We start from the raw sequence: 7,421 nt of genomic DNA, 5'->3' as shown, positions 1-7,421 counted from the left end.
TTATGTTTTAGTTCTTGTGGTACACTGCTGGAGTTTGCTAAAGCATCCCCAAGTTAAAAAGAAAGTGCCTTGTCCCATAGTTCGTCCTTCAAGGCACCCTACGGACAAGAATCACTTACTCCTTCCCCTTTTCATGAGCTTTCTCTGGCCCCCTTGTCAGAGGCCGTCAATAATTGTCAATTGTGCCTGATCAGGTCTTGGTTGCAGAAGCCAGTCTGTAAAGAGGAAGAACAGATGTCAGAGATGAATTTCTTTTCTTTTCCTTGCCAAACGCCAGGCAAAGAACAGCACCATCCTGCTTGCCTGCCTGTTTTACTGGTGAGTACTGCAAAAATGGTTCGCACAACATCTGCTTCTGCAAAGGCCTGCTAGCATTGCCCACATATGTCCAGATGTTACTGCACACAAAACACAAATATCCACAGGACTGAAAGTGAACAAAGTTTGTTGGCATGCCAAACCCAGTCCTCTTCTTGTTCTGTGATCTGGGCAAATGCGTAGGGATGGTAGCATAGATTGGAATGAAAAGGTCTCATTTCTTATTGCAAAAGAAGTCTCCCCTAAAAGAGATTGACTCCTATTTTAATAACATAGTACCCTCCACATTAAGATGACAAGGGCCAAAAAAAAAAAAAAAAGAGAGAGAGAGAGAGAGAGAGAGAGAGAGAGAGAGAGAGACAGAGAGAGAGAGAAAAGAAAGAGAAAAAGAAAAAAAATTGGCAAGGGTCCATCGAGGAAACTTATGTTTGTGCAACAATGCCCACACCAAAACATCAGAGAACAAAGTAAGAGTTTAATTTTCTCTTTAAGAAAACTATAGACCTTGATTTGGTTAACCAGTGGATGTAAGGACTTAATAGAAGTCATTATAAGGGGCTGTTCCCACTCCAGCATGGCGTGCTACTGGCTGTCTCCTTTAGCTATGTAGCATGCCGGCAGGTAATTTCCTGTCTAGGGTGCTCTCTTTAAACATCTTTCCTGCAGCAGCAGCTTCCTTTTTGGCAGTGAAGACAGCTCTCAGCCCCAGCTCTTTGTCATCAAGTGGAACAAGACAAAACCACTGTCTGTCCAGCTTGAGTCATACACTCCAAACACACGGCTGCAGCTCCTCTGCCAGCACCTGGGTGGGCCAACAGTGTAGACCGTATAGTTCCGTCCCCAAATTGACTGCAGAAGAGCTCTGGAAAGGTGCGTTAGCGGAGACGGGCGCTGGAGCAAGAAAAGGCGGAGGCAAAAGAACAAAGAGAAAGAAGAAGAAGGATTTGGGCAGTGGCCAGATGGTTGGTGAAGGGCGTTCTGGTTTCCTGTGGCCTGGTCTGACTGTTCCTCTTATATGAAGTCGAGTAGTCCAGAACATTAGCCAAAGAAGCAAAGAAGAGCAGGAGAAGGTGGAGGCCGACATGGCCCAGCAGAGAGAAGAGTGGGATCGGAAGAGGAAGACAAAAATTAAAGGGGAATGCGGTTGGAGTGAAAACACATAGAGGGTGTGTGTGTCAGTATTGGCCCCCTAGACCCAGGACCCAATGGAGAAACATAGGAAGACTTTGGTACCAGGATTTTCAAGGTAAGAAATGTTTTCAATATGACAGCAAAAGAGGGAAGAACGAAGTCTGTCTATGTCCTGGTTGCTGTGGAGAACGGAAACAAGGCTGCAGGTTTTTCTATTGGAAAAGCTGCCGACCGGGTAGACGCTTTCAGAAAGGCACAGAACAGAGCGAATCATTATTTGCCTTATATGGAATGATATGAGGCCGTACGGTATTCCATGATATTTCATTAAGATTTAAAAGGATACAGATCAGGATGAAGAAACAACCCAGAGGTTATGGTCATTATCACCATCTGCATCATTGGCGTCAAGGACATGTATGCAAGGGTCACTGGGTCCACAAACACAATGACACTCACCAGGGGCCTCTTCCATGGGCTTACCTGCCAGGAAACCCACCAACTCCTGGCCGATAAGAAGAGACTCCGTGTAGTGGAATTCCAGTGGGAATGTGGTCCTTGGCCCATTGTTGTTGCTTCCCCACCAGGAGCCTTGAGGGAGGAGCCAGAGCCCGAGCCTGAGGTTCCTGATACCAAACTGGCCTGGCCAGAAGTGAAGGCCGTGCAGGGAAGGAAGCGCTCTGTGGGATCTGGTTTAAAAAGATCGCCACTGAACATCCTCAGCCTGGTCCAGCCAAGCGACCCGTATGTCCAGCACCTGGAAAAGACTCCACTCACCTTGAAGGGTTGCATTCTTTTCTTCTTCTTCTTTTTTTTTTTTTTTTTAAAGGAAAGTCCAACCTTCTTTATTTTCAAAGAAATAATACAGATTTGAAAAAAAGAACTCCTCATAATAACTATCTTTTTCTTCTTCCAGAACCATCTTCCCTAAAACTCAAGACCAGATTGTCTCCCTATTACTCTTTCTCACTCTCTTGGCCCTAGGGGAAATTTTTAATCTTCTGTTTGAACATAGCTGCCTCTTTTTTTTTTTTTTTTAAGAAAAGCAATAATTATGTGGTTTCCCTCTTAGGCATGCCCAGTGGGTATGGTGGAGAGCTCAAGCTGGACATGGTGCCTATGAGGAGAGTGTGAGGAAGGTCATCCCTTATGGTCCAGTGTCATCACACAGCACGTAGAAGACAAGGTGTTCTGCAGGAGCAGGAATAAGCCCTAGTGCAGTTTAAGGGTTTGGAGTTAAGTACTCATGCGTCTGTAGAAGTGCCCTAGTTACATCCGGGCATTAATCCTAAAAATAGAATAGGCGTATATTAGCTTCTTGAAGTATGGAGACAGTTTTGTCATCTGGGATGGAAACAAGCATGATGCTTTGACAGTGTATTTCACCCACTCTGCTCTCTACAGGAATCTCCAACCTACCCAGTGGTGGAGTGTGCTGACTGACAGATGCTAATGGAGAACACCAAATGGAATTTGTATGACAGTCACTAAACGTTATATTGTAAAGCCAGAGTCACCAAGTTTTACCTGCAGAGGACCAGGTATTACCTATTTTCAGCATTGTAGGCCATATGGTCTCTGTCACAATTGCTTAGATCTGAAACTGTAGCCTCAAAGAAGTCATCAGCTGTGCATAGATGAATAAACATGTTTGTGTGGATACAGATAAAGCTTTAATAATATAATGGGTCTGGGGTGATGGTCATGATGTACCTACTCCCCCATCACAGAGAGTAAATATGTACTTATGTTTTATCATGGGTCAGTGAAGAATATTTTTTTCTGGGCATTTTATTTTATAATTATAATGTTTAACTTTCACATTTTCTTTTACCTCGTTTCCTTATTAAAGAAAAGTATAAAAAATGACAAAGATATGAACTCTGCCTTTAAGAGGATTTATAATGTGTTTTGATACAGGGTGCTATGAAAATAGGGAGAAGAGCAGACCTGCTTCCTGGAAGGGGCAGCACTGTGACAAGGTAGGTAAAAGGAAGTGGGTGAGCAAAAGGAGAGAGGCCTGAGAAAAGCATGGACTCTTAAGGAAAAGGAGGCTGGCTCCAAGGCTGGGCGGGTCGTGAATACCTTCAATTCCAACACTCAGAGGGCAGAGGTAGGCAGATCTCAGTGAGCTCAAGTCCATCCTGGTCTACAGAATGATGTTCCAGGATAATCAGAGCTACACAGAGAGACATTGTCTCAAAAACAAAACAAAACAAAACAAAGAACAAAAAAGAAGTTGATTCTATAAAAGTTTTATAAGAACTGAAAGTAGGCTGCTATAGTTAAGTAAGAGCAGAATAAGAAGCAAATTTAAATAATAAAAGTCTTTGCATAGCATGTTAAGGCATTCTAGGTCTTACCAACTGTTTGTTGGGTTATATGAAGGAGAAAAGCGTTAAGTCATGGCAGATAGCCCTTTCAGAGCCCAGCATAAAGGCTAAGTCTGCTGACTCATCAATCTGCTGTGACAATATTGTTCACCCTCTTGGCGCTGCAACTTTCTCCTTCTTAACAGAGGATGAAGATCATAAAATACCTACCGCTTATGTTGTTAACAGGATTAAATAAGCCAATATGTGTAAAACCAGTAAATAGAACTCACAGTATATTAAGGTGATAGGTAACCATTTAATTCAAAAAATAGAAAACAATATTCCAACACAAACTACCTAGAACCTATAGATGAGGCACATCTTACTACACTCCAGTTTCCTTGACTGTCAGCAGCCACCTATTCCATTGTAGGTAACATCTGTCCTCTCTGAAACTTGAGATTGAGAAAAATCTTCATTTAGTTATAATTACTTATTGAGTACTAACTGTGTGCCAATAAGGTCCCCAATTCTGGTGAAATCTGACAGGGGAGTAAGCATGAAAGCCCTGGCTGAGAGTCATATTCCAGTAGAAATAAGATGGAAGCCGGGCGTGGTGGCGCACGCCTTTAATCCCAGCACTCGGGAGGCAGAGGCAGGCGGATCGCTGTGAGTTCGAGGCCAGCCTGGTCTACAAAGTGAGTCCAGGATGGCCAAGGCTACACAGAGAAACCCTGTCTTGAAAAACCAAAAAAAAAAAAAAAAAAAAAAAAAAGAAGATGGAAAAGCATGCTATTGTGTAATGTCTCCTAGTGGTGAACACCTTGGGAAGTGAGGGCAGAAGGTGTCAGGGTGTTATTTTCAGGTGAGACATGGGAATAGACAAATATTTGAAGAAATGGCATTTAAGAAGAGATCCAAATGAAGTAGGGAAAAGTGTAAGCAAAATTTGAGATGGAAACTTGCTTGACAAGCTTGAAAAAATACATCTTTAGTATAATGAACAAAAAGAATAGCAGAAAATAAGGACAGATGACAGTAAGGGTCCTGGCAAGAACTGGAGAGTGACCATTAAGAACCAGGCCTGCTCCCAAATCCAAGAGCTTCTAAGAGTCTTTCTGTTATCATGGGTAAGTTATCCAGTGTACTCTGGTTTGGAGATGGAAAAATAAACTAGTTTTAGTTAAACATGTGGTAAAATTTGGTTGGGTTTGATTTCAGAAGTCTTCCTCACTCCTGAAAAGAAACAAACTTAAATCGTTCTTCCTTCACTCTGTCTGGAATTGTTGCAGCCTTGTACTGATAGATATTGAGAGGGGCCAGTTGAACACAGAGAAGACAGGGTGGGGCCAGGACCAACTGAGCACAGAAGACAAGCCAAGGCCAGCTGAGCACAGAGAAGACAGGGCAGGGCCAGCTGAGCACTGAGAAGACAGGGCAGGGCCAGCTGAGCACTGAGAAGACAGGGCAGGGCCAGCTGAGCACTGAGAAGACAGGGCAGGGCCAGGGCCAGCTGAGCACCGAGAAGACTCAGCAAGGATGACTAAATGAAATAAATGAAAGTGGTCTGGAGAGGTGGCTCAGAGGTTAAGAGGTCCTGAGTTCAAGTCCCAGCAACCACAGTGTGGCTCACAACTATTTATAATGAGATCTAGTGCCCTCTTCTGGCATTTAAGTGTACATGCAAACACAACATTGTATACGTAATTAATAAATAAATCTTTTTAAAAAAAGATGAAAGTAACCTGAGCTGCAGAGAGCTCAGTGTTGTACACAACCAGCCCATCCTACTTGCTATTTCTTGTAATATAGTACAACAGAATTTTCCATTGAGGGCAACTAAATCGAGTTTTTAACAATAATGTTTATTTAATCTTTGACAATTTCATGCATACATAAAATGTATCTTGGTTACAACCGCCTCACCTCCCTCCCACTTCCCCCAGACCTCCCCAACAACATCCCCTGCTGTAGAGTTACTATTGCTATGATGAAACTCCATGCTCAAAAGAAAGTTGGTAAGCAGAGGGTTCATTTGGCTTTTACCGCATATTGCTTGCTGTTTGTCATCAAAGCAAGTCAGGACAGGAACTCAAACAGGGCCAGAACCTTGAGACACGAGCTGGGGCAGAGGCCCTAGACGGGTGCTACTCACTGGCTTGCTCCCCAGGGCTTGGTCAGCTTGCTTTGTTATAGTAGGGATGGCACTATCTACAATGGGCTGGGCCTTCCCCCATCAGTCACCAATTACAAAAATGCTCTACAGGCTTGCCTATAGCCCTATCTTATGGAAGCATTTTCTTAGTTGAGGTTCCTTCCTCTTAGATGACTTTAGCTTGTGTCAAGTTCACATAAAAACTATCCCCCAGTACAGCCCCCACTCACGTATGTATGTATGTATGTATGTATGTATGTATGTATGTATGTATGTATGTATGTGTTTATGTATATCCCACTGAAGGCTGAATTAGTGCTGCCTGACCACAAGGAGACGATGTACCAGGTGCTGCATCCCCAAGGAAGAATGGTACCTCCTTCCAAACCAGCCAACAATTGCCAATGGCTCTTTAATTAGAGATTCAAGTACATGGTTCCAACTCCTATCCATACTGATATTATTGACTGTCTTGATCTTGTCAAGTTTTTGTTAAAGTAACTGCAGCTATTGTGACTTCATGAGTGTCATGGCTGGGAGACAGCATGTCACAACATCCCTCTTTGATCAGGCTCTTATATTGTTTCTACTCCCTGTTCCTCGGGTTGCTAAGCCTTGTGGAGGTTAATATGTATGACTAATTTATAGCTGAGCAGTCAGTGGCTACTTAGTCTCATGACATTGACCAGTTATGAACCTCTGCATGTACAGCTGCCTACTACAAAAGACGTTTCTTTGACTTAGACTGAGAGCAGCACTGATCTATGAGCATGAATAGAAATATGTAGAAGACAGATTGGTGTGTCCATTTAGCAGCAAAATAGGGCTAGGTTGTTCTCCTAGAGCTGATGACTTCCAAGGCAATAGCTTCGGATCAGATTTATAGATAGCACCAGGCATAAATTCAGTCCTGTGGAGTAGCCCTCTTGTGGAGCAGTCTCAGAAGATGACATGAACTCTTGTCATCCTGAAACACATTGCTAACATTTGTGGTAATCAAGGGTACTAATAAAGTAAAGACTCTTTCTGTCGTCATAATAAACTTGATGGTAAATTAGCAAGTGTGTCAAAAAATGCTTCTCATTTAGTCATGGTTCAGTGAATTAGAAGTTAGAAGCATCAAAAGAGAGAGTGGAGGAAGAGATAGGGAGAGAGCAAGAGAGAGAGAGAGAGAGAGAGAGAGAGAGAGAGAGAGAGAGAGAGAGAGAAAGAGAGGAAGAGAGAGGGAGAGAGAGAGAGAATTAAATGAGCTAACAACTGAGAGTGGTTTTGTTTTTTTGTTTTTGTTTTTTGATGCTGTTCTTTTGGTGTTCTGTAGGACTCCTGTCCCAGCATGGGTTATCACTTCTCTAAGCTTTGCGAATTTTCTTCTTTGAATTTTATTAAAAATATTGGCTATGCTTGGAATGATATTTTTTGCTTACTATGTCCATAATTTTGAAGATTTTGTCTTCTTGTGATGTCACAATTTCACTTATGCTGTCTTAATACTTTAAAAAAAT

General features: G+C 42.6%; 1 pseudogene across 1 annotated transcript in view; it reads left to right on the top strand.

Annotated features, from left to right (window-relative positions):
• The first annotated feature begins 929 nt into the window (after nucleotides 1–929).
• LOC311606680 (small ribosomal subunit protein uS5m-like) overlaps nucleotides 930–7,421 on the top strand; it is a 28,260-nt pseudogene continuing 21,768 nt past the window's right edge. The window contains exon 1 of the transcript in view: nucleotides 930–2,193. The product of the transcript in view is annotated as a small ribosomal subunit protein uS5m-like (transcript). The remainder of the gene's footprint in view (nucleotides 2,194–7,421) is intronic.

Source organism: Acomys minous, assembly GCF_964271855.1.
Source record: "Acomys minous genome assembly, chromosome: 1".
NCBI lineage: Eukaryota > Metazoa > Chordata > Mammalia > Rodentia > Muridae > Acomys > Acomys minous.
Note: the sequence above shows the minus strand (reverse complement) of the source record. Positions and strands in the feature narration are given on the sequence as shown.